Source organism: Danio rerio, chromosome 19 (assembly GCF_049306965.1).
Source record: "Danio rerio strain Tuebingen ecotype United States chromosome 19, GRCz12tu, whole genome shotgun sequence".
Taxonomy (NCBI): Eukaryota; Metazoa; Chordata; class Actinopteri; order Cypriniformes; family Danionidae; genus Danio; species Danio rerio.
This window is the reverse complement of record NC_133194.1, coordinates 2,607,501-2,632,037: the sequence shown is the minus strand read 5'-3', so window position 1 is coordinate 2,632,037 and position 24,537 is coordinate 2,607,501. Positions and strand designations below refer to the sequence as shown.

Below are 24,537 nucleotides of genomic sequence, written 5' to 3'. Positions count from 1 at the left end.
CCTAAATTCAGTTCCAATACTCAAGACTGCAAGTACGGAGGACGCGTGAAACTTCCCGGATGTGTTCTTGATATCAAGGACACAACGATGCAGACTTGATCACCGAACTCGCTCTGGAAGTCCCAGAAGTCATGGCAACTGGGGGTGGGAAGTGTAGCATTTTATATAGGTTTATTAATAAAGTTCAGAGATATGAATTATTTAACTCAGGAGTTTCTCTAAAGGAAACGGTGAAAGTAAACATTACCATGAACATCTTAATAAAGGTATAAACACATTAAGGGTGTTTGTTTGCTGAAATTCGTATTAAAATCTGTTTTATTTATATTGTGCAGAGTATATTTAAAATGTTTTAATGCAAAGTATGTACAGCTGAAGCCCCCTTTTGATTTTTTTTTTTTTTTAATATTTCCCAAATGATGTTTGACAGAGCAAGGAAATGTTCACAGTATGTCTGATAATATTTTTTCTTCTGGAGAAAGTCTTAAATGTTTTATTTCGAATAGAATAAAAGCAGTTATTAATTTTTTAAAAACCATTTTAGGGACAATATTATTAGCCCCTTTAAGCTAATTTTTTTTAATAGTCTACAGAACAAAATATCGTTATACAATAACTTGCCTAATTACCCTAACCTGCCTAGTTAACCTAATTAACCTAGTTAAGCCTTTAAATGTCACTTTAAGCTGAGTGTCTTGAAAAATATCAAGTAAAATATTATTTACTGTCCTCATGACAAAGATAAAATAAATCAATTATTAGAAATAGGTTTTTAAAACTATTATGCTTAGAAATGTGCTGAAACAATCTTCCCTCCATTAAACAGAAATTGGGAAAAAAATAAACAGGGGCGCTAATAATTCAGGGGGGCTAATAATTCTGAGTTCAACTGTAGATATTAAAAAATAAATCGTTGTACGAGTGCTGTAATGTTTAAATAATTTACCCATTAAAACGCGTCAAGTTCAGGGGACCATCAGGAAGAACGCAGCATCTCATTTCTCAAAGGACGCTTTCTCTGTTCTCGCTGTCTCCTGAGTTCGTTCCTACGAGGACACCTGGCAAGACCGGCCTCCGCAAGAACGCAAGTCCGTTCTCTGCGTTCTTGGAATTGAGAAACCTGGACTAGCTAATCAAGGCTTACTAAAAACATCCTTGCAGGTGTGTTGAGGCAATTTGAGGCTAATATTTGCAGGACACCAGCTCTTCAAGACCGAGTTTGGACACCACTGTTCTATGTACTATTCTCCCCTGCTGAAAAATCCAGCTTAAACCAGCCTAGGCTGGTTGGCTGGTTTTAGCTGGTCGACCAGGCTGGTTTTAGAGGGGTTTTGGACATTTTCTAGGCTGGTTTCCAGCCATTTCCAGCCCCTCTAAAACCAGGCTAGTCGACCAGCTAAAACCAGCCAACCAGCCTAGGCTGGTTTAAGCTGGATTTTTTTTGTAGGGTCAACAAATATCAGATTTGTTAAACCAGCTAATCATTTTGACCAGCGAGGCACACATGATGAAAAATACAAATTTTAGGCCAATTTTCTGACACGATAACTAGGTTTTGAAGCATGGATCAAATGTTTTGGGTGAGTTACTTCATTTTGCAGACACGCAATAAAGACGTTCCAGCAAACCGATCTAACATTTGCACTCACAATTAAAGAATCTTAAGGCTGTTTCGAAAAATGTGCCAAAGCAATTGAGGGAAAACTGTAAAATCCTCCGTTTCCAGCACAGGAAGTGGACGCTTAGACAAAAGGGACGCGACTGCTGCACTTCAAACATGACTACAAACAAATAAACGGGTCAAAAACACACCTCAGGTGCCAGACGCAGAGACAGCGTGGCGTTTTTCTGCTTTTCTTTATACGCACCAGTGAAAAACCGTTTAATGAGAGCATTTGCTTGTATCGTATAAAAACACACGAGAATGTCAGGTGATAAAATTTTTAATGAGGTGACACCCAAACTTCCACTCGCACAGCCAAAAGGTAAACAAGTCTCCTATCTGCGCTATTATGGCTGAGAATGAGTTTTGCCTCAAGGAAATAAACGCCTATAAATATCTGAGCGTTTAACACAGCCCGCAGTTTAATAATGCCCACGTTTAAAGCTTGGGAAATGGCCAGTTAGCTGTCGGACTGTTCGTAAGTCGTACAGAAGACCATTGAAGGTGATGTTGGTATGCGAGTTGGGGTGTACAGAACTCTGGACTCCGTCTGCGGTCGGCTGCCGTTCACTCGCACGAGTTTAATTTGAACCACAATGTTTTATTTTAATATTTCTGTAAGTTGTGGTGTTTGAGAAGGAGAGCTGGGCTGGTTTTATGCCAGACTTGTGCAACTGTGACTTCATCTGTTTCGCCACGCTGGAGGAGTTTTTGTGTGTCTAAAGGTTTAAGAGGAACTGCTGAGTTTCTTCTGTTGTACACTGTGGAAAGCGATTAGTTTACTTTATTTTAAAAAGTGAGGCTTAAAATCAAACAAGTTTACTTACCTTAAAGTCAGTAAAGCCATGGAAACTTGGAAGTGTTTGATGGCCAGTTGATGTATTGTATTGATTTTGTCTATCTAATGCTTTCTATAGCGATTTGCTGGGAGGGTGATATCAGGATGGAAGATCTAATACCTTTAATTATGTCAAGGCAATGGGTCTACTCACTTTTTTAAGTAAATTCAATTATTTTTTATATTTTTACTGTGTAACTGCCTGTAAACATTCATATTTGAACAGTACATCCATTTTTATAATATTTATCTGTTGTTTGTTTGTATTCATGAGCACAAGATTATTCTGCAGGCCTGTTCTGTAGACCGTGTTAATGCACATATGTAATCAGCCAAACAACATGGCCGCAACTCAACACATTTAGACATGTAGACATGAATCAGACAAGTTCAAACTGAACATCTGAATGAGGAACAAAGGGGATTTAAGTATTGGGGGGTTGTTGGTTTCAGTGGGTTGAGTCTCCAAAAAATCAACAGAATCAAAATTATTGGAAATATTATGAATTATTGAGCATGTTATACGTAATAAAGAAAATAATTTGCCTTTATTATTAATCACGGTTGTTAACTGTTTATGTAACACCACAAATATCTAGTCTTCTCATTTTAGACGCATAAAATTCTAGAAATTAATCTGGAGTTTTGACATTTGTACTTACAACATTTGTTAACTATCTATCTATCTATCTATCTATCTATCTATCTATCTATCTATCTATCTATCTATCTATCTATCTATCTATCTATCTATCTATCTATCTATCTATCTATCTTTCTGTCTGTCTGTCTGTCTGTCTGTCTAAAGTATCTATCTATCTATCTATCTATCTATCTATCTATCTATCTATCTATCTATCTATCTATCTATCTATCTATCTATCTATCTATCTATCTATCTATCTATCTATCTATCGTCTATCTGTCTGTCTGTCTGTCTGTCTGTCTGTCTGTCTAAAGTATCTATCTATCTATCTATCTATCTATCTATCTATCTATCTATCTATCTGTCTATCTGTCTGTCTGTCTGTCTGTCTGTCTGTCTAAAGTATCTATCTATCTATCTATCTATCTATCTATCTATCTATCTATCTATCTATCTATCTATCTATCTATCTATCTATCTATCTATCTATCTATCTATCTATCTATCTATCTTTCTGTCTGTCTGTCTGTCTGTCTGTCTTTCTAAAGTATCTATCTATCTATCTATCTATCTATCTATCTATCTATCTATCTATCGATCTATCGATCTATCTGTCTGTCTGTCTGTCTGTCTGTCTGTCTGTCTGTCTGTCTGTCTGTCTAAAGTATCTATCTATCTATCTATCTATCTATCTATCTATCTATCTATCTATCTATCTATCTATCTATCTGTCTATCTGTCTGTCTGTCTGTCTGTCTGTCTGTCTGTCTGTCTGTCTGTCTAAAGTATCTATCTATCTATCTATCTATCTATCTATCTATCTATCTATCTATCGATCTATCGATCTATCTATCTATCTATCTATCTATCTGTCTGTCTGTCTGTCTGTCTGTCTGTCTGTCTGTCTGTCTGTCTAAAGTATCTATCTATCTATCTATCTATCTATCTATCTATCTATCTATCTATCTATCTATCTATCTATCTATCTATCTATCTATCGATCTATCTATCTGTCTGTCTGTCTGTCTGTCTGTCTGTCTAAAGTATCTATCTATCTATCTATCTATCTATCTATCTATCTATCTATCTATCTATCTATCTATCTATCTATCTATCTATCTATCTATCTGTCTGTCTGTCTGTCTGTCTGTCTGTCTGTCTGTCTGTCTGTCTGTCTGTCTGTCTAAAGTATCTATCTATCTATCTATCTATCTATCTATCTATCTATCTATCTATCTATCTATCTATCTATCTATCTATCTATCTATCTATCTATCTATCTGACTTGTAAAAAACATTGTCATAATGTCAGGAGGCGGAGTCATGTTTGAGTGGGTGGAGCTTCTTCAGATAAACACCTGTGAGCTGTGGTTTCACATTGGTTTTTGTGTATTTGTGTGGGTTCAGCCCTCAGGGATGTAGTGTTTGTAATTCTTGAGAACCTCTCTGTGTTTACTGATCTTTGCGAGCGATTATTCTGGGATGTTGCTCCGGGCTCCACTTTACATGGCCAGTGAGATCAGTTACTGGTATTTATGAGTTTCTAAGAGCGATCTTTTGTAGCGTTTCCCATGCCTTACGTATGAGCGCGTTTTTACCCAGAACCAAAGCTAATTACTCTGTCTCTCTGCTTTCTAACTCTTTTCCCAGTGGCACGGCTCCCATGATGCACCCTGGCCGCAGCCCACGCATTAGAGTGGCCTCTGATAAATTGCCCCATGTACAGCCTTCACGATTAATTTCTGCCCGTCAGCAGTGTGAGGGCTGTGGTTTTAGGGGTTTATGTTGGCAGACGTGCAGCGTAGGTTGAGTATTCGTCTTTCCAAAAACAACATTTCTTGTCGGCCACCGGTGCCTGACAAAACTGGCATGAATCCGGCCAACACGGACGCTGATGTGAAGTTAAATAGCTGGGAAAAGTAGAAACGCAGCTCTGTTGTCTTTCATTGCAAAATATGGCTCCCCGGATTCCTTCATGTTCGGCTGCTCTTTTTCTGCTTTTCACAAAACAAAAGCCTGGCTCAGGCACCTCTCATTCAGAAGGAACTGGGCTCTCGGCCTCTAAATAAAGTCCCGGAGGTTTTCCAGAGATGATGGAGAGCGCTTTGACGTCTCAGTTGGAGCGGCGTGCCAAACTCTCAGGGCGTCCAATCCAACAGGATGATATCTGGGGAGAAATTCAACAAACCGTCAATGTGCCAGAAGACGTAAAACGACATATAAAACGAAGAGCGCTTTGATTTGTTATGAACTGCTTGTAAATATCCCAGCATTGAAGTCCAGATCCTCTAGAGGCGGTGCTGATCCTCGGCACTTGTTTGTGTGGGTTTTGTTTTTCTCTATGCATTGTGGTTGAGTTGTTTATTGGATGCCAAAGACATTGGAGGAGTGTTAATTGGTGAAAAACATCATCCAGGTGCATTTCTAAAGTCTTTCCCATGTCTTCAAGATTTAAGCTTCACTAACTTTTGTTGAAAATAAACTATCTGCATTTTTTATGATAATAGTCACACTTTGGCAGTGATTTTTACCTGGGGATTCTGGTCAAATGTTGCGGGTGGTTGCCTGGGCATTGCTTTGTGGTTGCTAGTGTGCTTGTGATTAAAAAATAAATATTTTTTTAAAATTATATTACAATTATAATATGAATTATAACTTCATATTATGTTAAATGAAGCTGTCACAAATAAAGAGCCAATGGTGTAGTGGTTAGTGCGTCGAACATGCATGCCACAGTGCTCATGGCGACCCAAGTTCGATTCCCGCCTTAAGTTCCTATGCCGATTCTTCCCCTCTCTCTGCTTCCAACAATTATCTGACAATACTCTCTACTGTTCCATCTATTAAAGGTGAAAACCCCCCAAAAATGTATATATATATATATATATATATATATATATATATATATATATATATATATATATATATATATATAAGAGCCCTCACTTGGTAAAAACCATAGACTGTAAAACATATGGACGTAGTCTTCGTGACGTCACCCACAGGTTTCTGAAGAACGCAAAGAAGTTACCAGTAGGCGTGGCCAACCTTCACCATTTTGTTTGTACATCATCGCACCCACCGGGGATGACCAAATAAGGGCAAAGAGGCGGAGCTTCAGTAGAGCTACAAACACTTGCTAGCGTTTTGCTTAGACTGGCTTTTCTTTTTGAGAAACGCTTAATATTTCATTACCTGCGATTCGTTTGTGTTCTGAGCACATGCGCTTGGTTGTATACTATATCAATAAAGTGTTTAGATTTTAAAAACACTGTTGTAATACATTCTACAGGAGAAAAATGCTAATTACTTCCAATTACTTCAAATATAGTCAGTAAATGCAAGGCATAATACTATTGGACAGCATTTCGGATGACTGTTTTACAGCCTACAGCTAATCAATCTGTCCGATTCTGGAGTGCATTACAGTTCTAAAAATTATAAATGATATTATCTGATAATAATAACAATTATCCATATCATCTGATAATTGTAGGAAATAATTCCGAAAGGCAACTGACGCTGTAAAGCCACAGAAAACAATACAAAAATGCAATGTATATGCCGAGTTCAGCAGCTAATCAGCCGGAATCAGCTGAGCAGGGGAAATGACGGCAACCAGCAAGACCTAGCTGTCACTCAAGTGGCCACGCCCTTAATTATGCAGACTTATTAAAAAGGAAACAGATGAGTTATAAAAAAATTCACCACCTTGCAGTTGTCCTGAAGGGTAATATTAGCTACATGCACCCAAACCATCATTTGTACCAGATTTTAAACATGTTTTTATCAGCTGTAAAATTGGCCAATTTACCATTACAGTCAGAGAACATCTGGAGTTCCTGGAGCCAGCCCCCAGAGGCGAGTCTATGAATTGCAGTTTCAGTTACTTCCGTATTGGCTTTACGAGGGAGAGCGGGAGGTTGCCGCTTGGTATTAATCCTATAAAGTAGATTATTGCTTTACATACAGTTAATAATGTTTTAGCATGATTTGTTATGTACATCCATGTAATTTGACTATATTTTCATATCACTACTTAGGTTTATTTAAATGTTTATTTTATGTACATAGAGGAGAGGAGACACCTCTACATAGTTGGAGAGGTGTCCAACCTACAGCATCTAAACACTGGGGTACCTCAAGGCTCTGTTCTTGGGCCACTTCTTTTCTCCATCTACATGTCATCTCTAGGACCAGTCATCCAGAGACATGGATTCTCCTACCACTGCTATGCTGATGATACCCAGCTATACCTCTCTTTTCATCCTGATGATCCCTCGGTTCCAGCTCGCATCTCAGCCTGCCTGTTGGATATTTCACACTGGATGAAAGATCATCATCTTCAGCTGAACCTCGCAAAAACGGAAATGCTTGTAGTTTCTGCCAACTCGACTCTACACCATAACTTTTCAATCCAGATGGACGGGGCGACCATTACTGCATCCAAAATGGTGAAAAGCTTTGGAGTAACGATTGATGACCAACTAAACTTCTCTGACCACATTTCTAGAACTGCTCGATCGTGCAGATTCACACTCTATAACATCAGAAAGATCCGACCCTTCTTATCTGAACATGCAGCTCAACTCCTTGTTCAAGCTCTTGTTCTCTCCAAACTGGATTACTGCAACTCTCTACTAGCCGGGCTTCCAGCTAACTCTGTCAAGCCTCTTCAACTGCTCCAGAACGCAGCAGCACGAGTGGTCTTCAATGAACCTAAACGAGCACATGTCACTCCGCTGCTCATCCGTTTGCACTGGCTGCCAGTTGCTGCTCGCATCAAATTCAAAGCTCTGATGTTTGCTTATAAAGTGACTTCTGGCCTTGCTCCTTCTTATCTGCTCTCACTTCTGCAGATGTATGCGCCCTCCAGAAACTTGCGTTCTGTGAATGAACGTCGCCTCGTGGTTCCATCCCAAAGAGGGAAGAAATCACTTTCGCGAACGCTCACGCTCAATCTGCCCAGTTGGTGGAATGAATAACTGCATCAGAACAGCAGAGTCACTCGCTATTTTTAAGAAACGACTAAAAACTCAAATATTTAGTCTCCACTTCCCTTCCTAATCTGCAATTGCATCTCTGAATATCACACTAACTGTACCCAAAAAAATAAATAAATAAATAAATACTAATACTACTAATACTTCCCTTCTTAGACTTTAAAGACCTGAAACTTGCCTACAGCACTTATTCATTGTTGCTCTTGGTTGTGTAAATTGCTTCCTTGTCCTCATTTGTAAGTCGCTTTGGATAAAAGCGCCTGCTAAATGACTAAATGTAAATGTAAATTTAAAAAGCATCTTTAGTTTTAGTTTATTTATTTGAGGTTTGATTGTCATCAAATAGCTATATTTCATATTCGGCTTTATTTCAGGTAACAAAACAGCTTTCATTTACGATAATAACCCTGCTGGCCTGTCATCACTCCATTAGGTTATATTTAATATGAGGTATTTTGTTTGCAATATTGGGTATTTCCAAACTTTTTCCTGGCCAACAGGAAAGAAACCAGAGTGGACATTAGTCAAGCGGGGAATTCTAGAGGATTTTGGAGTCTTAAGTTTGTTAACTGGTCACAAAAATATATTTACACCCACCAGTTTAGTTTTGGGTGATGTAATATTTCCTGAGCATTAGCAGGGCCGTGTTGGGTTGCGCTCGGGGCCGTGTGCATGCGGCGTGCTCCAAAGGGGGGCGAGTAATTGAAAATGCATGTTTTATGAACGACATCTGTTTGGGATTTTTCCTGCAGCTCCTTGCTGAATGGATCCAGAGAGCTGCAGAGGTGCTAAAAGCCCCGAGCTGACCTCAGCCTGTCCACCGCCACCACAACAGCAAAGGTACTTCACTGCATTTCCATGATCTACTGTGAAACAGGGAAAACCATGTACTATGCCTGGATTTTCTCTAATGTTGAATATGAAATGAGGAAAAAGGATTCATTTACACACTGCTGCTTGTTCAAACTACTCATTTAAAATCAACTTACGACAAATTCTTGAGAATTTTTGGGACATCCTAATTGTTTCATTTTTAATTCACTTACATTTAAGGATTTGTTTTAAGACATTATGAATGATTTGTGTGGATCCCTGCATTTTTTTACAGCGCAGTATGGTGATATAGTAAAAAATCAGAAAAGGTTTTATCCCGAATTTCAGGCCAATAGTTGATGATAACTCCGTCTTTCGGATGAGATGTTAAACCAAGGTCCTAAGTCTCTGTGATCATTAAAAAGTCCCATTCTCGTAAAGAGTAGGGGTGTAACACCAATGTCCTGACCAAATTACCTCCCATTGGCCCTTACCTCAATCATCCCCATCCGCCGAATTGGCTCTATCGCTGTCTCTCCACTGAAGCCGTTGTCCTATGGCTGCCGTCGCATGATCCAAGTGGATGCTGCACACTGGTGGTGGTGTGGAGAGACCCCCCTCATGACTGTGAAGCGATTTGGGTCTATGGCCATATTTGATAAATGCGCTATATACAGTTGAAGTCAGAATTATTAGCCGCCTTTTGATTTTTATTTTCTTTTTTAATTATTTTTCCCAAATGATGTTTAACAGAGCAATGAAATTTTCACAGTATGTCTGATAATATTTTTTCTTCTGGAGAAAGTCTAATTTATTTTATTTCGACTAGAATAAAAGCAGTCATTAATTTTTTAAAAACCATTTTTGGGACAATATTATTAGCCCCTTTAAGCTATTTTTTTCCAATAATCTACAGAACAAAATATCGTAATGCAGTAACTTGCCTAATTACCCTAACCTGCCTAGTTAACCTAATTAACCTAGTTAAGCCTTTAAATGTCACTTTAAGCTGTATAGAAGTGTCTTGAAAAATATGAAGTAAAATATTATTTACTGTCATCATGGCAAAGATAAAATAAATCAATTATTAGAAATAAGTTTTTAAAACTATTATGCTGAAATGTGCTGAAACAATCTTCCCTCCATTAAACAGAAATTGGGTGAAAAAATAAACAGGGGCGCTAATAATATAAGGGGGCTAATAATTCTGAGTTCAACTGTAGATAAACATTATATTACATAACTCATTGTAAAGGAACTTTATTCAAGTCTGGGCATTCTGACATGTGTATGATCGTGCTTCATTTTTGTTTTATTTACATGACTTGTTCCATACTTTCCCACATATCCTAATGAACTGCACTAAAAAATATTGCCAACCTGATTTCACCAAGTACCTTGCAAAAAATGCTTTTCTTGCTTAGATTTTTTGTCTTGTTTCTAGTCTAAATATCTAAAATTTCTTATATCAAGAAGCATTTTTAAGACAAGCAAAACATATTGCCTTGTTTTGAGAAATAATATGCCAATATTAAGTCAGTTTTTCCAAAAAACAAGCAAAATAATCTGCCAATGGGGTAAGCAAATTAATCTCGTTTTTTCTTTTGACGTAAGATTATTTTGCTTACCCCATTGGCAGATTATTTTGCTTGTTTTAAGGAAAAACTGACTTAATATTTGCATAATATTTCTCAAAACAAGGCAATATGTTTTGCTTGTTTAGAAAATTCTTCTTGATTTAGGAACTTTTAGATATTTGGACTAGAAATAAGACAAAAAATCTAACTAAGAAAAGCATTTTTTGCAGTGTAGGACATGTTCCTGGATTAACATCTATGTTGATCCTGGAACAACATTCCAATCAGCCAATCAGAATGAAGGGATACATTTACCTTTTAGGCTTATGGTTAGGTTTGTCCAACTATTATTCCCCTCCGATTGGGACAAATTTAGTTTAAATTCTACAAATAAAATTAAAAATCTAATGAACATTTTCCACTGTAATGAATGTTTTATGAACTGGAAAAGGTCCAAATGGGACCAGATACCAAAAAAAAGCCTGTAGCTTTAAAAATAGGTAAAAGCTTACTGCTGTTACAATTGAAAATCAAAACAAACTGAAATCAACATGAAACTACCCAACCAACCAGTTCATGAGTTTACACTGTCTGATATTTAATGTAATAAAGAATCTTGGAAAGGGAGACACGGTGGCTCAGTGGTTAGCGCTGTCGCCTAACAGCAAGAAGGTCGCTGGTTAGAGCCTCGGCTAGGTCAGTTGGCGTTTCTGTGTGGAGTTTGCTTGTTCACCCCATGTTGGCGTGGGTTTCCTCCGGGTGCTCCGGTTTCCCCCACAAGTCCAAAGACTATATGGGAATTGGGTATGAGTGTGAATGAGAGTGTATGGATGTTTCCCAGTGATGGGTTGCAGCTGGGAGGACGTACGTTGCGTAAAACATATGCTGGATAAGTTGGTGGTTTATTCTGCTGTGGTGACCCCTGATTAATAAAGGGACTAAGATGAAAAGAAAATGAATGAATGAATCTCGGAAGCTTAGAAAAGACACCTTAACTCATGTTATTCCACTTGTCAGGTAAGAGAGAGATAGGGGTCCAAGCAAAGTGTCTATCCTGGCCTCAGAATGCTCCCCCTGCTTTTGGTGGTGGAGGGATGCTGAAGGCGAGAGATAATGAAAGTAGGAGGAGCTTGATATTTCTGGGGGATTGGTCTTATGCTGATTGGATAACAGAATGATTGTCTAAACATCTGTGCATGCTCCTTCTGAAATGTGTGTAAAAAGCATGACTTAATTTGAAAAGAAATATGTATCCCAGAATAACCATGACTTCCAGTTGCATGAATAGGAATTTTCTGAGAAGGCTTGATAGGTTGAGCTTAATGATGTAATATTGTCAGCGTTCTGTGTTTGTCCAGTCTTTATTTACACACTCTTGCACAACGCAATGCGTCTTTAGCCCCTTTCACACATACAGACCTTTCCGGAAAATTGCCGGCAATTTTCCAGAAAGGTTGTATGTGTGAACAGGTCCTTTTTGAAAATGCCGGTAAATTCGTTCTGGCTATTTTCCGGAAAGAGAAGTTGTAACATTACCGGCAATTTTCCGGAATGCTGCGCTGTGTGAATGCAGAAGGAAGATTGCCATAATAAGCGCGTGCACGTCTAGAACGTGCTGACGTGAGACGTCTGCTTTAGCCAATCACAACAGTCAGACGCATTTACGTCCCCGCGGTTTGTGAGAATAAAAGCCTTTGAATATTTCTCCAGACACATTTAGCTGCTAGAAGTTAGTCAGATCACGTTTATATGTTCTTCTTAATGCCAACTGTGTAAATAATCATCGATGAGATGCTTATGATAAGCCGTAGTTTGTTTACCTTCAAGCTTTGCGTGTGCCTGTGAAACAGCCTGTGAGCGCCTGCACACGCACATATTATGAACATCTCGACATGCGAAAGTGATCCTGCGAAAGTTGTTCACAATATTGATCATCCACAGAGTTTGTAATTTAGTCAAATGTTTACAAATACAAGCGCAGCGTTTAAAGCTCATTTGTGGTGAATGATGTCAGAATTTACCGGTATTTTGGAATGGATGTGTGAATGCTCTTTTCCGGAAAATTTCCGTAACGTCCTCGCCTGTGTGAACAGCGCTTTTTTTGAATATACCGGTAAAGTCGTTCCGGAAATTTTCCAGATATTTACCGCTATCACTGTGTGAAAGGGGCTTTTGTCAGCATGCTTTGTATTTTCAGACTGGAGAGTTTTCAGAGTCTGTGTAATCTGTTATTGGTCATTATGAAACAGTTTTAGTGCTTTAATGATGGGTCACGATTATCTAGCTCGGAGCCAAAACAATAACATTCCCTCGTCGTTTGCTCGAATTCCCCAAACTATTCAGAGAATCACACCATCATACATCAGGACTGATTTCATTCTTGGGTGGACAAAAAAAACTGCAATTTAAATAGAGTAAACACGATGAAGACGGTAATGGAAACAAAACTAGCGGACGGTTTTATCTTCACGACGGACAAAAGCAGGTTCACTAAAAGCTCCTGAACTCTGTCACAGTTGAATCGTCCTCTTGAGCAAATAAATACCTACGCAGAGCTGCACCTTTCACACTGACGCTGAAAAAACACTGCAAGTGCCGAGCGGGGAATTGGAAGGTTTGATATTTTTGGGGTAGCCGAAGTCTCTCTCTGGTCATCCAGCTGTGCAAACATCCTTCAGGCTTTGTTGGGGAACAGCAGCCAGTAATCCAGAGAAACAGCAGGAAGGTGGCAAAGCCTAGGAGTCAAGACTCTGTGATGCAGCCACCCAAACACTGACAACAGGCTTCATCTGATGATGTACATTTAATTCAATACTAAAAATGCTATAGGTTGTTGTAAAATATGGGCAAACCCAATCGTTGGGTTAAAAATGTGAATGGATGAACGGAATGGAGATAATTTGTCACGTGCAAATCTTGTGTTACCTGGTTGATGGGGGTTGCTTGTGCAGTATTAATGTGTTCTGTGTGGTTGCTTATTGTCAAAAGTCTATGCAATATATATATATATTGTTAGAGAAAAGGAATTTATTTTTATAACTTTCATTTTTTTATAGTTTTCATTTATTAGAAAAATGTTTAGACTAACAACAGATTAATCAATCTTTCTCTTTTGTATTATAAAACATCTTGACCAGACAAACTTCCTCTTTTTTACTGTGCTGCATACTTTTTAGAAGAACTGCTGACTAGTGAAAAAAGCAGAATAAGAATAAATTTAGGTTTGTTCCAGAACTATAGTCTCGACATGTCACAAGTTGTCATGATGCTTGTAGAAGTGTGAAAGATATTAAAGATGCACGGAAGCGTTCAGTTCTGGTATGCAGAGAAAGGTTGCAGAAAGTGGAAGTAATGTCCAGGGGTTACAAAGAGCCAAGGGACTGAACAATGACTGACAAGTGACGTTACACCAAAACTCCACCTGTTAATATCAGTTGTGTATATATACTGGAGTCAGGAAATGTATGTTAGTTGCGAACCTCCTGAATGTAATTCTTGTATTGCATTGGGGTAACGTAACCCAGAGCTCTGTCATCGAATTATTCATTTGTATCCAATAAATTGTTACGATTTTTGACATTGAAGAAAAAAACTCTCCAGACCTTTTCTCTTGAACACGCATGGAATAGGCTAGATATTCCAACAATATATATATATATATATATATATATATATATATATATATATATATATATATATATATATATATATATATATATATATATATATATATTAGGGATGCACCAATATGGATTTTTTGGCCGATACCGATAACCGATAATTCTTCAGACTTGGAGGCCGATAGCCGATATGTATAGGCCGATATTTATAAATATTTCAAAATGATTTATTTTTATACAGCAAACTTCATAAAAGATTGAACTGCTCTTATGAACTAAATAGTCTATACTCAAAGCAAAAAAAGCTTTAACTTCAAAATTGCAAGGTGATTATAGACCTATATTCAAGATTTCACATAAATCATACTTCTTTTTCTTCATAGCAAATTAACATGCAACTTGACTGTTGCATAAAATTAATAAGGTTAAATAACAAAATAGGATTTAATCAACAAGCAAATTAAATATATTTAAATAAGATGAAAATGAAAGCACTAAGGACTGAAACCAGCTCAAATGGTATTGAATATGTCATGTCCAAAAAGCCTTTTTAGAGGTGTTTTGACAGTTCAGAGCCACCGTACAAGCGAACAGCTAAATATATATAGTACGTTTAGAAAATGCGGAACAGATTCATCCTATTTGGCGTTTTAGATTCTTTTGAACATGAAGCTGCTGCTTGTCAATCAGACAACGATATTGCGCTCGTTCTTGCTGTCAATTGCGGGGGAAATGATCGATGAAAAGTTTATGATAAACCGCTGAGAGTTTTACTCAACTGTAGAGGCAGAGTTGCCATCAGAGTTGCCATTATTATTATTAAAATGAAACCGAAAGCGCGCACGTCTTTTAAACAATCATATCGCATTTTAGAGTTATGATTACGACAAGCATTTGATATGTTTTTATTCTTTCATAGCGAACACACAGTTGTGCATGAAAATAAATGTTTACAGTGTCAGTATAACTACTCCAGCCTATATAATGTTGATTTTACCAGTGAATAAAATGGTCTAATAATGTCTTAAACATAATTGTGCATCAGAATTATTATAAGTAGAATATAATTATTTATAGAAGCCAGTAGACCTACACATATAATTTTACCATATGTTTGAGAAAAAACAATAATAATTGCCTACTCATATTCAGCTTTATTTTACATCTACAGAATTGTGAGAAAATCGTGATCTTTATTCGGGCAAAAAAAATCGCGATTCTCATTTTAGCCAGAATTCTTGCAGCTCTACCTCTTTTCTAGACCGAAAGACCCATGAGTCCACAAAGTGGCACAAATAAATTTGCTTTTAAAACATTGTGCCGGAAAACGGGAAAATTAAGGTTGCGTTGGGCTAAACATAGCAACTTGTCTGTGAAACACGTCTTGCGCCGGGTGTATGATAGGGCCCAAAATGTTTAAATCAATGTTGGTCTTACTCAGGTTGCTAGAGCAGTATTAATCTGTTCTGTGTGGTTGTACTGTCAAAACTCTCAGTTATCTATATTTCACAGTATAGATAACTCTCAGTTATCTATATCTATATAATCATTACTCACATTCAATATTAAAATCTACATTTATTATTTTAAGACTTAACACATATCCTATGTAAGTTCACCAGCAACCTGAAAAATCCCAACCGCTGATTGTTTCAGTGATCTTTGTCTGCTGTGGGTCTTTCGGCAGCTTTGTGTTTTTGTATTTGGAACAGTACGCACACACTTGTAAACTCACCAAGTCTCACCCCTTCGGCCCAATTTCTTTTGGAAAAAGTGGATATTAAACAGTGTGGTTTCGCTAAAATGAGCTTTTATAAGCAGGCAGAAGAATCTGGCAGGCTGATGGCGGTGGGCGGAGCCTCCAGGGTGAATGTTTATTGCTCTTTTGTATTGGCAGTGTGAGAGAGTTTAGTCTGACAGTCACACTGGAGAAGATCCCCCTGCACACGCACACACACACACACACACACACACACACAGCTGGAGAACCTCTAAAGACCTGCCCTGCCAACTGTAGTTTTAGGCCCCGTTTACACTAATGCGTTTTAGTTTGAAAACGCATAAGTTTTGCTACGGTTACGCCATCCGTCCACACTACGCCGGAGTTCTCGAGCGCCGAAAACAGAGCGTTTCGAAAACGCTGGAGAGGCCGTTTTCATTCTGAAACGCTGCTGCTCCGTCTCAGTGTGGATGATGGAAAACGGAGACATCTGAAAACGGAGGCGGGGCTGCAGACGTTCGCCTCTCTGATTGGGACTTTTCCTAAATATTAAGTAGCCTAACACACACAGTTCAGTCCGGCATTTTCTCCGTGTAAGTTCAGACTTCGCAAGTTTGATCAAGGCTGCAGTCTCTTCTTCTCAGTTTGATATGGAAAACAGACTATACCGAGGACACGGGTAAATCTTCAAAGGGAACAGTGTACTTTATAACTTCATTCACATTACCCTGGCTACGTTGTTTCACTTTCTCAACAATAAATTGTATACATGATTTAAGGAACTGCCTATTTTCATTTTAATATTAACAACTAAACAGACAGCAGAAATGTTGAGGCGTCGTGCTGCATATATGAGCATCATCTTCACTGTGTGGATAATTATAACAAAACGGAGCCGATAACAACGGCCTCCTTTCAATTTCAGTGAAAATACGAAACATACCCTCTCTTTTGCTGAATATCAGTTTTAATAATCGATAATGGCCATTATAAAAGTATAACATACAATAAGTTTATACATTATAGGAAATAAAGGCAAGCGATCAGTCAATATACATAATAGGCTACGTGGTTTCATCAATCATTAACTTATCTTTGCGCTCAGCCAAAACACGTTACCTGAGAAAAAGTAAGATTCTAATGACCAAATTCAGGGAATATGTCGTTAGATAAAGACAACAAGATGAATGAAATATCCCGTTTAATAAATATAGTGAGATATTAGATCCAGCGGGAGATGCTTGATGAGAAGTCCGACTAGCAGAGCTCTCATCTGGGTAGATGGGCTGCAGCGCTTGCCAGAGTGTGTGTGTGTGGTCACGTGATGTGCGTTTTCAGCGTTTTGGTGTGGACGGAGAGCAGTTCAGAAACGCTGGGTAAAACGCGAGTGTGGACGCGGATCGTTTTCATTCTAAAACGCCGTTTTAAAACTAACGCACTAGTGTAAACGGGGCCTTAGTAAACAGAAAAAATAAACAATTTTCAGATGGCACCAGAACATGGGCAAAAGATGAAATGCTCTATTTATGTGTTCAGATCAGATTAAACTGACAGAAGTGTTCTTATGTACACTGAAAGCATATTAAACTCAAGTATCTACATTACTGTTTTAAATAACGCTTGGGAAAAAATGTTCCATGGTTGATGCTTTTTGTATTTGATCCACAGAGATTTATACTACAATTTTTGGGGCAGTTAAAGATTTTTTAAAGAAGTTTCTAATGCTAAGCTTACATTTAATCATGCATTCATTCGTTTTCTTGTCGGCTTAGTCCCTTTATTAATCCGGGGTGGCCACAGCGGAATGAACCACCAACTTATCCAGCATATGTTTTACACTGCAGATGCCCTTCACTGGGAGACCCATACACACTCATTCACACAAATACATACACTACGGACAATTTAGCCTATACAATTCACCACGCATGTCTTTGGACTGTGGGGGAAACCGGAGCACCCGGAGGAAACCCACACAAATGCAGAGAGAACATGCAAACTCCATACAGAAACACCAACTGACCCAGCCGAGGCTCGAACTCGCGACCGTCTTGCTGTGAGGCTACAGTGCTAACCACTGCTGCCCCAAATTTACATTTATCTGTTTATTCTGCTGTGGCGACCCCTGATAAATCAGGGAATAAGCAGTATGATAGTGTGTGAGAGTGTGTATTATTAACTCAATTCAGACATCATAAAATATAGTGCACTTTTTGTTCAGACTACTGTTTTAGCGCTTTTAAACATCATTCACTTTTATAGCATGGAAAGGGATTGTTCACATTAATCTAAACATGTCTTATCACAGATTAAAGAAGCCCATACCTGTTTCAAACAGCACGATGGTGAGTAAATGACAGGGGTTTATATTTTAGGTCAACTATCCCTTTAAGAAATTTGGCTGTGAGATGCTTGAAGAGAAGATGAAGAGAGAAAGAGAGAGAGAGATCTGGACGCAGACAGAGGGAGGACAGAGGGACACAGGAGGGAGGGATGGAGAGATATTTAATTTCAGATTTATCGCTGCAGCGCGGCCCAAATCCACCATGAACAAAGCCCAGAGGAAACACTGCAGTTCAGACGCTTTACACCAAACCTGACAACATCTAGATCTGAAGAAACACACACTCTTACTGATCTCCTCTGCTGGCGGCTTATTTATGATTTGCATTTTTGGGTGACAAAACCTGGATGATCATTTCTAAGAGGGAGGACTTAAAACACTTGATGAAATCTTCCCTGTAAACATTAAAAATCTGAGCCAAATGCTATCTAGATTGAACAATCACAGACATTTAAAGGCAAAAATATTGAAGTTTTTAAAATTAATATATCCAATAGCCCTGATTCTTCTCTGTGTGATTACGAGCTGAAGAACAGGAAGAGGTGGGACTGTGGCATAATAAAAGCTCCGCTGCTTTTGTGCCGTTTTCGTCTTTGCTTCAGTATTGATTTTGTTTGGATTCAAAGCTTTCAGTCTTACTCTACTTCTTATTACCATTATAATAGTTGAATATTTCAGCTCAACCTGCAGAAAAATCCAGATTAAACCAGCCTAGGCTGGTTGGCTGGTTTTAGCTGGTCGACCAGACTGGTTTTAGAGGGGTTTCCAGCCATTTCCAGCCTGGTCTTAGCTGGTCAGGCTGGAAACTGACCAGCTTAATCCAGCTAAAACCAGCTTGACCAGCCTGGTTTAAGCTGGACATAGCTGGTTTTGGCTAGGCTGGTCAAGCTGGTTTTAGCTTGTCATCTCCCAGCCTTACCAGCTAAGACCAAAAAAAAAAAATTGTAGCAACACAGATAGCAACACTTTAACATCCAAATGTCAATGCCTTACAACCAACCCAAACACCTTAGCAACTGTATAATTACACTGTGCACACCAGTCCAAACACCTTAACAACTGCATAGCAATGCTATAGAAACCACCCCAAAATATTTAGCAACACCTGGGCATCCAATCATTCCAAACCCCTTATAGCAACTACATAGCAAGACTATAAAAACCACCCCCCATAAAAAGCATCCAACTATTACAAACACCTTAGCACCTACATAGCAAGACTATAGAACTACCCCAAAATGGTAGCAACACAGATAGCAACACCTCAGCATCCAACCATTCCAAACACATCATCAACTACATAGCAGGACTATAGAAAACACCACCCCTCTCAAAAAAAGACAACCGGGCTCATTGTGGAAACGTAGCCCTGCGGAAATTTCTGCGGACCGCGAGATACGTCCCGGGAGGTACGTATTCGAGCGGTTTTTGTTTTCGCGGATCCGCGACAGGCCGCTGTGCGCGCTTTTTCGCACCTCGGACGCCTCTCGGGAGAGTGTGCCGTTCGCGCCCGCGCCGTTCTCGCGCGAAAAGCCGCCGGATTGGCCGACCCGGCCGCCTTCCTCTTCCTCCTCCTCCTCCTCCTTCCCTAAACCCAGGCGACGGTTTGCAAAAGACGTCCAAAAAAAAAAAAAAAAAAGCAAAAGCCCTCGTCTTTTCGGATCCCGCCGCGTTCTCACCCTTATTTTTCGGATTCCGTTTTTCGTCTTACCTGATTTCTGGAACCGCTGCTCCCCAGACTCGATACCGGTCGTCGCCCCCGTGGCCGCCTCCTTCTCCTCCGGGGCCTCCGCTCTGTCAACGCAACGCTGTGAGCTAAGCGGACAAACTGTTTGCATCGGGAAAGCCCTCCACTCGGAGGCGAGCCGTCGCCCCGCAGCGTTTGCTCGAAAAAACTAAACGCGTCCGTACGTACCTCCGGCCACGTAAATCGCGGTCTCCAGAAGCATCCGCGGGGCTACGTTTCTAGAATGAGCTTGGGTTGAAAAAAGAGCACCACCTTAGCATCCGCATTGCAATGCTGCATAAACCACCCTAAACACCTTAGCAACAGCATATTAATACTCTACAAACCACTCCAAACACCTTAGCAACTACATAGCAAAGCTGCAGTAAGTACTTTAAAAACAGATAGCTTCTGCCTGTATCTTGTTTAGCTTCTGCCTGTAGTTTTCTGACTTCATTTAAAGAGACAGTGCAGATACACTGAAGATAATCTTGACTTCCATAGTTTTTATTTTGTACTATGGATGTTAATTATTGCTGGTTTTCAACATTCTTAAAATATCTTATTTTTAGTTCAATCGAAGAAGAAACTCAAACAGCTTTGGAAGTACTTAAGTAAGCGTTCATTAAACGTTCATTTTTGCGTGTACTGTCCCTTTAAGAGCACTCTGAAAATTCATCCCCATCTCGATCTCTCTCCCCAGCCACAATTACGTTTCTTGTTTATTTAGTATTCTGCTCAGTCGAGTAAAAACCCGTTTTTTTCTGGTTTATCCGCAGATCTCCGACAACAAAGTGAGAGGAAATGATGGCCGACTGCAGCGCTGGGAGGCAGAGAGGAAATAAACGGACGGCCGAAACCCCTGGGCTGGAGAACTGGATCAGGCAGGTTTACCACCCACTGTACCGCCAATAGCCTCAGTTGGGTTTTCATTTGCTTATGTGATGCATGATCTGGATTGAAAGTCCTTCTCAGAGCCTCTTCTGGGAAAACATACTTTTGTTTCTTCAGCGGCAAGTGCAAATGATCCGTCGGTGTAACTATTCCCTCAGCAGACTCAAACCCTGACTCGTGCACACAGACTTACATGCCACTGACATAAACCAGGGGTTGTAATTAATTGTTAATTAAAATTAAAAGAAAAATTGACGGCATGGTGGCTCAGTGGTTAGCATTGTCACCTCACAGCAAGAAGGTCGCTGGTTTGAGCCTCGGCTAAGCCAGTTGGCATTTCATTGTGGAGTTTGCATCTTCTCCCCGTGCTGGTGTGGGTTTCCTCCGGGTCCTCCGGTTTCCCTCACAGTCCAAACATATGCTCTATAGGGGAATTGACTAAACTAAATTGGCTGTATTGTATGAGTGTGTGTCTGTATGAGTGTTTACCAGTACTGAGTTGCAGCTGGAAGGTAAAATATATTCCCGAATAGTTGGCGGTTCATTCTGCTGTGGTGACCCCTGATTAATGAGAGACTAAGCTGAAGGAAATTGAATGAATGAATAAAGAAAAATTTGCATTGAAAAACAATTATTGCTGACTTGGCCAATTTAAAGTAATCAAGTAAGTACTAAAATTACTAAAACTAAACTGAAGAAATTAAATCTATCTATCTATCTGAAGCTAAATCTATAAAAATTAAATGTTTATGTCTCTGTTTATTCTTAAAATTATCTTAAAATATTTTTTGGTAATTGTAATGAAGCTGAAATAAACTAAAATAAAAACATTACGTGAATAAAAGTTGTTTTTAGATTGACAATGTTATATATAAATAAAATAAAGTAAAATATAAAAACTAAACAATGAAAAGTTTTTAAGAAAATATTATTGCTTAATTGATGTTTAATAGCTTGGTTTAATTGCTGACAAAACTAAAACTAATTTTAAGAAATTAAACCTGAACGGAACTTGTAAAATGGCATAAGCACCATACTAATTAAATGTTTTTATCTCTTTAAAATTAAATTATTAAAAACATATATATATATTTTGGTAAGTAAAATAAAGCAGAAATAAACTCAAATAAAAATATTCCGTGAAAGAAAAGATGTTTTTAGATTGACAAGGTTGAAATATATAATCCATATTTAAAAATCTATAAAAATTTAAAAGTAAATACAAATATTAAAAGAAATTATTTAAATTATTTACAAATATTATTAGTTAAAATAAAATAACATTAAAACATATAAATATAAAATTATATATTTATGTTTTATAAATATACTCAATATATATGCTATATACATTTCTAGAGCGCCAAATACGTCCCAGTAGCTGTTTTTTTTTTTTCATTTTTTGTTTTCGCGAATCCACCAGAGGCCACTGTGTAGATATCAAATTTCTCTTGCGAGTGCCATTCGCGCCTGCTGTTCTTGCATAAATCCACCAGAGGCCGCTGTCGTCTGACTGACTGATTGACCAGCCTGATCTCACAAGAAAACGTAAGTATTTTATGGTTTGCCAGTTTAGTGGCTAATTTGTACGAATTCGTACGAGTTCAGTCGTACGAAATTGTACGATTTTAAAAGGAGGCGTGGCACCCAACCCCACCCCTAAACCCAACCGTCATTCGCGGATGAGCAAATCGTACTAAAATGTACGAATTAGATCGTACGAATTCGTACGAATTAGCAACTAAATGAAAAAGTTACGAATTGCCGTGAGATTGTGTTGGACTGACTGATCATCTGACTGATCGAGTGACCCACCCTTCTCCTTCCCTAAACCTAACCAATAGTGTTTTTGAAAAGCACCAATTGACCCGATCACCCCCTTCCCCAAACCCAACCGAAAGTGTTTTCAAAAGCAATGCAGAAAAAGAAAAGCCCTCTGCAGATTTTTTTAACACGTTTTGCCACATTCTCACTCTGTTATTTACTTGTTTATTTTATTTTTGGGGTTTTGTTTTTGTCCTACCTGCTTTCTGGAATCGTTCTTCGCCGGACTCGAACGCTGTCGTCATACTCAGCTCACCTCTGCATCTCAAGTCTGCTGATGTATGCGATGAGGTATTGGACTACGGTGGGAGAGCGACCATACGAAGGTAAGCAGTCAGCCGGTAAGCGCAAAAAGGAACGGCGCCCCGTAGCATTCATTTTAAAGACGAAATGCAGCCATACATACCTCTGGCTTCATAATTCAGGATCCCCAGAAATGTATATAGGGCTACGTTTACACAATGATCCTATGTTGCTTTTAACCCAATAGATTAAGAATGTAGTGAACAAGTTGCGAGCTATTTAATAAAACTGAGTCCGTCCCCGCAGTAAACCTCGTGTGTTTGTGTTGATTTTGTATGAACTCCGGCTAAATGTTGAGCTGTTTGGAGCAGAGGCAGGTGTTTGTTTCAGCTCATCTGTGCTTTTGCCTACTGTTCGCACTAACCGCTCGACACATAACGCCGCCATTGTCTCTACTGTATTTGATTTCTTATTCAAGATCAATATTTACCCAGCAGCCCCCGGGGCTCAGGATTACCTCATATTCTCCAGGTCCAGCTGTGCTTTCTCAGCTTCTCCATAGTGACCTCAGGAATGTGCACATCATGTTTATCCTCCTGCCAGGAAAACACAGAGAGAGAGAGATTAAGGAGAGGTTTCTGCTCTTCACACACACACTCACACACACACACACACACACCTGTCTGAAGTAAGTGCTCTGTATTAAAATGAAAAGCTTTTCTTGACATGATTTGCTCTGTCAGTATGTTTTCGTGTCTTTAGTTTCACCATTTGATCAAAGCTACATTAGAAACAGTGTTATTGTGAGGAATAAAGGGCACCTATTATGCAAAATTCACATTTATAAGGGGTTTAAACACAGTTGTTTGTCAGCATTGTGTGAATATAAGCAGCTTCTAATGGTAAACATGTATTAATTGTATTTTTTTATAATCAGACTTGATATAAACAGTCTGCAGAAACACTCTGATTGACATTTTCCCTTCATACGTGTCATCGGAGGGAGAAAGCCCCGCCCACTAGTGACCATCTCTCCCTTATTAGCATAGGAAGTTAGTCTTGTTTTTGAATCTGCCACTATGCTGACACATAGGCATTTGTAGCTCCGCCCTCTTTTGAAAAGAGCACAGTCTCATTTGAATTTAAAGCAACAGTCACCAAAACACCAGAATTAGGATAAAAGCCTAAAAGGGACAAAAATTACAGTGTGTAAAGCATAATAAAACACTGTCTTTAACTGAACCTGCTTTTTTTTTACTTGATGCCATCATTTTACATCAATCATTATATCAAAAAGTCAAAATTGCCTAATTATAGTAGTTCTGACATGTTGCGTACACAGCATTATATAAAACAGTTGCTCCAAAGAATTTTAATTATAATGCAACTTTGCAATTAAACATTTGCTGGGGTGGAAAATGGAAACTTTCATAGCAACTGCAGCTGTTTTTATAGTCTGGATGTCTATTATTCAATATTAGCTTCTTTTAGATTTTATATTAGAATCTAGATTATCTTTCAAAACCAATATCACACTTACAATCATACACTGTAAATACATCCATATTATTTATGGTTAAAAAAGAAACAGCAGCTGTGACAATCATACATAATTTTAAAAAATCT

General features: G+C 38.6%; 1 long non-coding RNA gene across 1 annotated transcript in view; it reads left to right on the top strand.

The window, feature by feature from the left end:
- LOC137488429 (uncharacterized) overlaps nt 1–21,644 on the top strand; it is a 29,358-nt gene extending 7,714 nt beyond the window's left edge. The window contains exons 3-4 of the long non-coding RNA XR_011007456.2: nt 8,903–8,990; nt 20,730–21,644. This is a non-coding gene — a long non-coding RNA (uncharacterized lncRNA). The remainder of the gene's footprint in view (nt 1–8,902; nt 8,991–20,729) is intronic.
- Nucleotides 21,645–24,537: the final 2,893 nt, after the last annotated feature.